Here is an 8,042-nt window from a genome sequence, read left to right as displayed (position 1 = left end):
GGCAATTACATGTCTCTTATTGATACCCTTGTCCTACTTCCAAATCCAGCCACTATCAAACAAAGAAAAAGATGAGAGAATAGGGAGCAATGAGAGAATAATTTATTTCCACAAAATAAAGGTCTTCTAGGTCCCTCCAAGACCCAATTTACATAGATGCTTTTTTCCTTCAACTCACATTGCACTTGGGATTCTTTTTCACCTCCATGAGAGAAAATGGTTTTGAAAGTGCTGAGCTTAATTGGTTTGCAGCCACACTAACTTAGACCCCAGAGACTTTAATTATATATCCCATCATACCCAGGGCCCATGGGAAGCAGACTATTCCCCCTGAGATTTGTAGATGGGTTTCACAGTCAAGTATTATGATTAACTCAAAGTTCTTCCTTCAAGAGAGATGAAGGAACACCACAGATGGCTCATCCTTTATGCAGACTTAAGAAAGTTGACTCTATTAGAAAGGTGATATAGTAGGCTATGGATAGCCAGAATGAGTGGACTCCTGGAAAAGTCCGATCAGTTGATAAAATGCTTTGTTTTCCTAGTTTATTTATGCCACTACACTAATGAAGCAAAAAATGGGAGGTCACATTTTCTCCTCTACAGTCAAGAAGCTAATAGCTCTGAAGCACCGAAAGATAGGCCTCAGATAGATATACCAAGCACTTATACCAGGTTGTGTATAAATTTTTAGAAGCTTGGAAACTTCAAGCACTTTTAAGTGCTTTCAAGCATATTGGACTTGCTTCACACAAGGCATAATAAGCCTGGTCGATGGCAGAGAAATAATAATGTTGTTAATCCAAGCAGCTTGGAAGTGAATCATCCACTCCAGCAATCCAGATTGATTTAATGCCCTTTGGACAGTATGACTCAATCCTTTCCTGGAGGGCTAATGGACAATCACTATCTCATTTAGGCCTCATTCACACTCTTCTGTTTCTGCCTGGACAAACAAGCCAATGGCTTCCTGTGATCCAGCCTGAAATACTGGCCTTAAGTGATTGTGTCTCCACGGGAAGAGCTCAGCTGTTACCAAAACTCAGGGAAGCAAACACCATCTTTCTTAAATTCATCAGCCCTCTTTGGTAATTGATATTACCAAGGGAAGATGGTAAAGGATAAGGTCAGTGTGAACCAGGGAAAAATCCAAATCATAGGATAATTCCTAAAAGCACAGTTTTATTACTCTCAAAGAAAAACAACTCAAGCTGGACTCAAAATGGCTTAAGGAAGTGTTGTCTCAGAATGACCTTGAGAGACCTATTTAATGAACAACTAGGAATTACTTGTCATTGACAGATCGATTCCTGCTATATAAAGGGAAGCTTCTAAAGTCTTTACAATTTCTTTTTTTATAATAAATTTATTTTTTATTGGTGTTCAATTTACCAACATACAGAATAACACCCAGTGCTCATCCCGTCAGTGCCCGTCACCCATTCACCCCCACCCCCCGCCCTCCTCCCCTTCCACCACCCCTAGTTCGTTTCCCAGAGTTAGCAGTCTTTACGTTCTGTCTCCCTTTCTGATATTTCCCACACATTTCTTCTCCCTTCCCTTATATTCCCTTTCACTATTATTTATATTCCCCAAATGAATGAGAACATACAATGTTTGTCCTTCTCTGATTGACTTACTTCACTCAGCATAATACCCTCCAGTTCCATCCATGTTGAAGCAAATGGTGGGTATTTGTCATTTCTAATGGCTGAGTAATATCCTATTGTATACATAAACCACATCTTCTTTATCCACTCATCTTTCGATGGACACCGAGGCTCCTTCCACAGTTTGGCTCTGGAAAACTGTGTGGAGGTTCCTCAAAGAGTTAAAAATAGACCTGCCCTACGACCCAGCAATTGCACTGTTGGGGATTTACCCCAAAGTATTTACACTTTCTTAAAACAGTTTAAAGTCTTAAGGGCAGGAAACAGTCCTATAGAAAACCAAGATGAGGGGTGCCCGCTCAGTCAGTGGAGCTTGCAATTCTTGATCCCAGGGTTGTGAATTTGAGCCCCATGTTGGGTGCAGGGATTACTTATAAAAATAAAATTTTAAAAAAAGACAGAAAGAAAACCAAGATGAAACTTTGCATAAGGAAAATCTTCACTAATATTGGCAAAATGGTAATAAATGTTCAAGTTGGGTGAAGGGTAGGCAGAGTCCATTGTACTATTCTTACTATTTTTGTTTATGTTTGACAGTTCCCATAATAAAGTTCTTTCCGAACATATTGCTGAACAAAGGAAACTTTCAAGTCGGCCCTCTAAGTTATTACAAATTTAAAATTACTGGGATTAATATTAGACCTTTAACTCTATTAAAAATTTTTTTCAAAGCTCCGAGACCCTTGAACTTCACTCTCCCAAACTCAGCCTACCTATATTCCGGCTCAAGGCAAGGGTAATTGGGATCCTACAGAGAGAGCCATAACTTGTTCTGCTTCTAGTGAAAATATCAAAGGAAGCTGGAGAGAAGGGAAAGAGAAGATACAGGGCCAGGAGATGAAGGGCTAACTTTGAAAGCCAAAGCCTGTTTTTTGATGGCCTCACCTGCTGTTAGCTGCCCACTTTCAGAGGGATTTGTTATGGAGAGAAATTGTCCTACATTCTCTCTCGTGCTTTGGTTCTATCAGCCACCATCATAAGTAGGCCACTTTCTCCTGGCCAGAATAAGCTCAGCTAGATGGAGTACCCATGGGGGACTATGGCTTTGGTCCATTGCCTTACTGTAATGAGGGAAAGACTTTTCAGGCTCTGGAGTGTCTTACATACAGTGGCAATTCTTAGTCAAGCACATTTCACATTTGCTTTTGTTCCAGTGAACATCTTAGAGGAGCTTGGAGGAGCTGGGCAGTGAGGCTTGGAAATTCTCCTATATGCTAATGATTCATTTTACCAAGAGAGTATTTCTAGGCAAGAAGCAACAATTCCTATAAACAAACTGTACCCTCCCTAAGGCAAAATAAACTAAATTCAGGAAGGAAGATATTTTACAAAGTGAATTCCATATAAGTCATGCAATACAGTAGGCTTTTTCAAGACTTCTGAACTGCAAAAAAAAAAAAGAAAGAAAGAAAGAAAGAAAGAAAGAAAGAAAGAAAGAAAGAAAGAAAGAAAGAAAAGGTTGGATGTTGGATAAACTGCTACAGTTAGTCTCTTGGAATAACTAGCACACTCACAAATCTACCTTTGTCTCCATGGAGATAGCTAGGTCTAACAAGTATCTAAGCATTATACTACAAGGTATTATAGATAAGCATCAGAAGCCACAGGGGAATACTATAGGTAAAAAGAAAAACACGTCCAACCATCTTGCATTATAGTCCTACCATGACACCATGGGATTCTATCATCCTGCCTCGTTGTATTTTTATTCATATTCCCATTGGGCAAATTTCCTTCTCTGTAAGCAAAGAGGAATCTAAAGCTGAAGTATTCAAGGTGATTGAACCGACCTTAATGTTCATGAGTGAAATTGTCTTAAAGGTAGCCTTGGGTGTGCATCAGGTCAAATTACCCTTCATACTATTAGGCAAACATTTTTGAGAATTATTATGTGCTACCCATTCGGAAACTTACCATGTAGCAAGTACTTTCCTAGGCATTGGGAAAATGGCACTTCAAATTGTCCAAAGATGCTTTCACAACTGTAACTACATTTGGCCCTTTAGGTAATATAGGGAAGAGCTTTTCATTGTCCTAAAAGTGTACTTCCTATATAGACTGACCCTCAGGCCTTGTAAGCACCATGCAAGCTAAGTACTCTTTCCTTTTGGCTCAAAGACCTCCTGAAGGTTACTCACTCACTTCCAGTAACTTATGTGTCCTACTATTGGCATAGGAGCTGTGCTCAGCCACATCTGGCCCTATACTCATAGTAATTACTCTTTCCAAAGTGATCCCAGGCAACCAGAGATCATATGAATTGAAACCCATCTACCATCCCTGTTTTAGACTCTTCCTTCCCAAATTCTTTCATCCATATAATCTCTTTCAATATCATAATATCCCCAGCATAATAATAGACTTGCATCTATCTTTTATCTACAGATAGATAAACCAAGACCCCAAGAATGAAGTATTTTTCTCAAAAATACCTTGGTAATTAAGGATTGGCACTATTTTGTCCTGGATACACAGGAATAAAGTTGTCTAGAACTAGAAAAATGGCACCAAGTCTTTGCTCCAAATAGACAATAGACAGCTCACACTATTTGCTTTATTTACCCTTCTACTGGCTGGAACACTTGATTGGAGGGAACACAAGGATCTAAGCCAATCCACAGATCTCTTAATAGCCTTCAAGTGTTCAATAGTTAGTCAATACCAAAAAGGCAGCAGGTTGAATCTGGAGATAGAAATTAGGATTAAGAATGGAAAAGCAGGAGGGAGCTACTGTATCATAGTAATGGAAGACCTCAAGTCTGAACTACCAACATCCAAATTACTGAAAGTTTGGGTCATTTCAGCAAAACAACAGAGCTGTTTTCTTGGATGGTGATTGGTGGGTGAATATCTGTCTAGCAATTTATTTGGCATTACACAGATCACAGAATTAATTACAGACACGAAATAAACCAAATATTAAAGCTTGATTATTATACTAGAGATTGGTTAAACAATCTGCCTAACGTCAAACAGCTATGTGGTGAAAGAACTGGGATAAGACTTTATGTCCCCTGACTCCCTTCCAGTCTTCTTTCCACTTCATTGACTGAATCTATTACTAGATTAATAGATAAATAATCTATTAATTATTTAATTGCATGTTTGGTCATCATGCAGATGTGGCTAAAAAGAAAACACATGAAAAAAACTGCCTTATTCTTTAATGAAAAGAATAACAGGAAAGACCAAATAACATCAGTACTTCCCAATTTACATTTACAAGTTGAGGTTTAGGTCCAAAACCTCAAGAAAAAGATGTTTCCTTCATAACTCTGGAAAAGGCAGCTCTTTGAGGAAAAAAAGTTTATTAAAGGCCCTAAAACCCTGAGAGTTATTAATCCTGACTTGACTTTGACAAATTATGTAATCCTCATGCCTGTTTCTCCATCTGCACATTGATAAGTATTATCATATTAACATAGCTTTCAAGGATCTTCAAAATTAAGGTAACCATAAGGACTTCTTGACTCTTAATTCTCACTTTCCCAACATTTACATATCACTAGTCCTGTTAACTGGATTTCTCAAATATTTCTTAAATTCAAAATTTCCTTTCCTTCTTTTAATATTTCTATTTTAATTTAGACCCTCCTTATCACTTGCTCAGACTACTTCACCAAGCTTCTGACCATTCTCCTTTCTCCCAAGGTATCTCTACTGCTACTAAGGAAATTTCTAAAGACCAACCTAGCTACAGCATGCTTCCATTAACTCTTTATTCCTACATACCTTCTAGTATGACATATAAGACTCTGGCCCTCATCTACTTTTTATTAGAGATCACATTAGTGATCTCCCATCACTCTTCCTGATAGTCTATCCTATATGTAGACAATGTTCCAGTCATCTTGAATTTCTTAACCATTCCAAAAACACAGCACACTGGTTAATGTCTTTTTACATCCATACATCCTATTCTCTCCACCTGACATATATATCTCCTCCCTTCCTCTTTTAAAAATTCCTACTTATCCTTTAAGATTCAGCTCGAATGTTACCTCTTCTGAGAAATCTTCCCCAAGCTTTCCATGACAAATCCCTTCTTTATGCTCCCATAGCCTTCTGGACATAAAATCATCATATCACTTATGTTCCTTATGATAACCATACTATGTCGCCAATTTGCCTCCTGAGTTTCTTGAAGGGAAGGCTATGTTTCTTTCATCTCTGTATCCCAAAATGTAACTCAGTAAATGTTGTTAAGTAGGTGAATGGATGAGCATGTTAAGAACTCCTATTTATGGTCAATATATAACACATGTAGTCAACAAATAAGGCATGATTGGGTTTCCTTGAAGCTCCATTCCTTATTTGAAGCTTTCATCTAAGGATTTGGGGAATTTCAAATTTCCAGCTAGAAGAAAAAAAAGTTTGTCCTAACTATATCTTTATATACATAATTTAAATTCAATTTGCCAACATATAGTATAACACCCGCTATATCTTTCTTTGAGAACTGTTGTGGATATAAGAGAAGGAAACTGACCATCAATGTCTATATTTCAATCTTTCAGCAGCAATGAACCTCTCATTGCACCATTCTACTTCTAATTTTGATTTAAATTCCCTGCCATTGCATAGCACCTCCTAAAAGTTAGAATTTACTTTCTCCTTTCCTCCTCAATGCACCTCGACCATATCCACCCCCTGAGATACACACACCAAGGGCTGGCTGTCATTGCCTGTGTCTGAGTAAACTGCCAACCCATTATGCAATTTACATCAGAAGGCTAGTAATAAAGTAGGACCTTCTCCAAGGTCATTTGTAAACTCTCTGATATCTGGGAAAGTGCTTAGAGAAAAATAGGTAGATAACTCAATCTGTCATGTGGATCTAAGGAGACTGTGCAAATACCTCATTTCCATAACAACATTGTACTCACTGTCCCAACATAATGAATGAATATGCTATGACTGAAGACTAAACAGAGGCTAATGGTAAATGCATTAATTAGCGACCTGTTTACACTTCTCCTGGGAAGGATAGCCATTTGTTACAGCTTCTGTCATACAAGAAAACTGACTGAGTTTGGGTCTCCTCTCTGGGAATGCATATAAATTTGTAAGATTCTCCTACATCATCATTTCCTGACAGGCATTAATGACACTAATAAAGGCAGGAGACCTTGATTCAAACACACAAATGATTAGAGTTGATAAGAGATATGTGAACAGGGCCCTCATTAATGAATGTATTAATGATGCAGAAATGGAAGTTAAAAAAAGGAGTGTCTAGACATGTATTTATAGCACCTCCACCTCCTTCAATCAAAGATAATTCTTCTATCTCTTTGATTTATCCATTTTTTAGTTATATACCTAAGGAAGTAGAATAATCACTTTCTCATAAAAGAAATCCAGAGAAAAGAGAATAGATCCAGCTCTATTTAGTGACTAATTTAGTGACAATTATGAATGAGAATATTTCATGAAATCAAAAGATTACCAGCTCTTGTCTTAAGGAATATGCTGTGATGGATGCAAATTAGAGGGTTTATTCAGAGCAGAAGGAGCATTTACTAATCATGCCCAAACCTAGTTGAAGTCTTCTAGTTTAGAAAAAGATGAGAGTATTATTACCAATTTGCCTCCCACATCATTGATTTCTTAGGTAACTACACCCTTGATAAATAGTCACATCTCAGTGATGGAACTGGTATGTTGACAACATTTCTGTTAACAATTTACACTTCCATTATCTTTTTTATCATGATTGAATGGCCAAGTCCTCTGTTTCTGATCAAGAGAAGACAACAGGATGCTAATGTTCATACAGGTTCATGCTCTGTAGTCATTCAACTGTTTGCACTGGTTTGACCAACTTGTAGACAGGTTTTATTGAAGACATAAATCAATACAGAATGCCAAAACAATTGGTTGGGGCAAACAATTAAAAAAAACTGGTTTGTCCAGTGTAGTAAGAAATTAACAAAGCCAGTCACATTATTAAATTAGTCTTTTGCTAATTACTTTTTACTGAAGAGACCTATCACTTCAAGCAAAGTGTTCAGACCAGGGGCTCTGAGTAGGTATAATCATATTTGACAGTGAACAATACATTAGTTCTATCAAGTTGCATTACCAACCTGAGAATTTCAATGATTAAATTGTGGATGTAGCTATGTATTCTGAGGCATAAGACAGACAAAGAGGTCTCTGCCATATTTTAAGTGAAAATTTATTCTCTTAAAACTTTAAAAATTGCATAATGTCACACAAGGGCCCCAGAGTGAAGGCAGAGAGATTGCATTTTGAGAGAGTGATTACCCACTTAGGCTGTTAGACTTTTTAAGGAGTCTGTTTTAATAGGAATCTGGTTTGAATTAAGAATAAAATGGAGCTGAAACACACAAGAGGCCTAATACTAGC

The sequence above is a fragment of the Canis lupus genome, chromosome X, assembly GCF_003254725.2.
Source record: "Canis lupus dingo isolate Sandy chromosome X, ASM325472v2, whole genome shotgun sequence".
NCBI classification, from domain to species: domain Eukaryota; kingdom Metazoa; phylum Chordata; class Mammalia; order Carnivora; family Canidae; genus Canis; species Canis lupus.
This window is presented reverse-complemented; position numbering follows the sequence as displayed.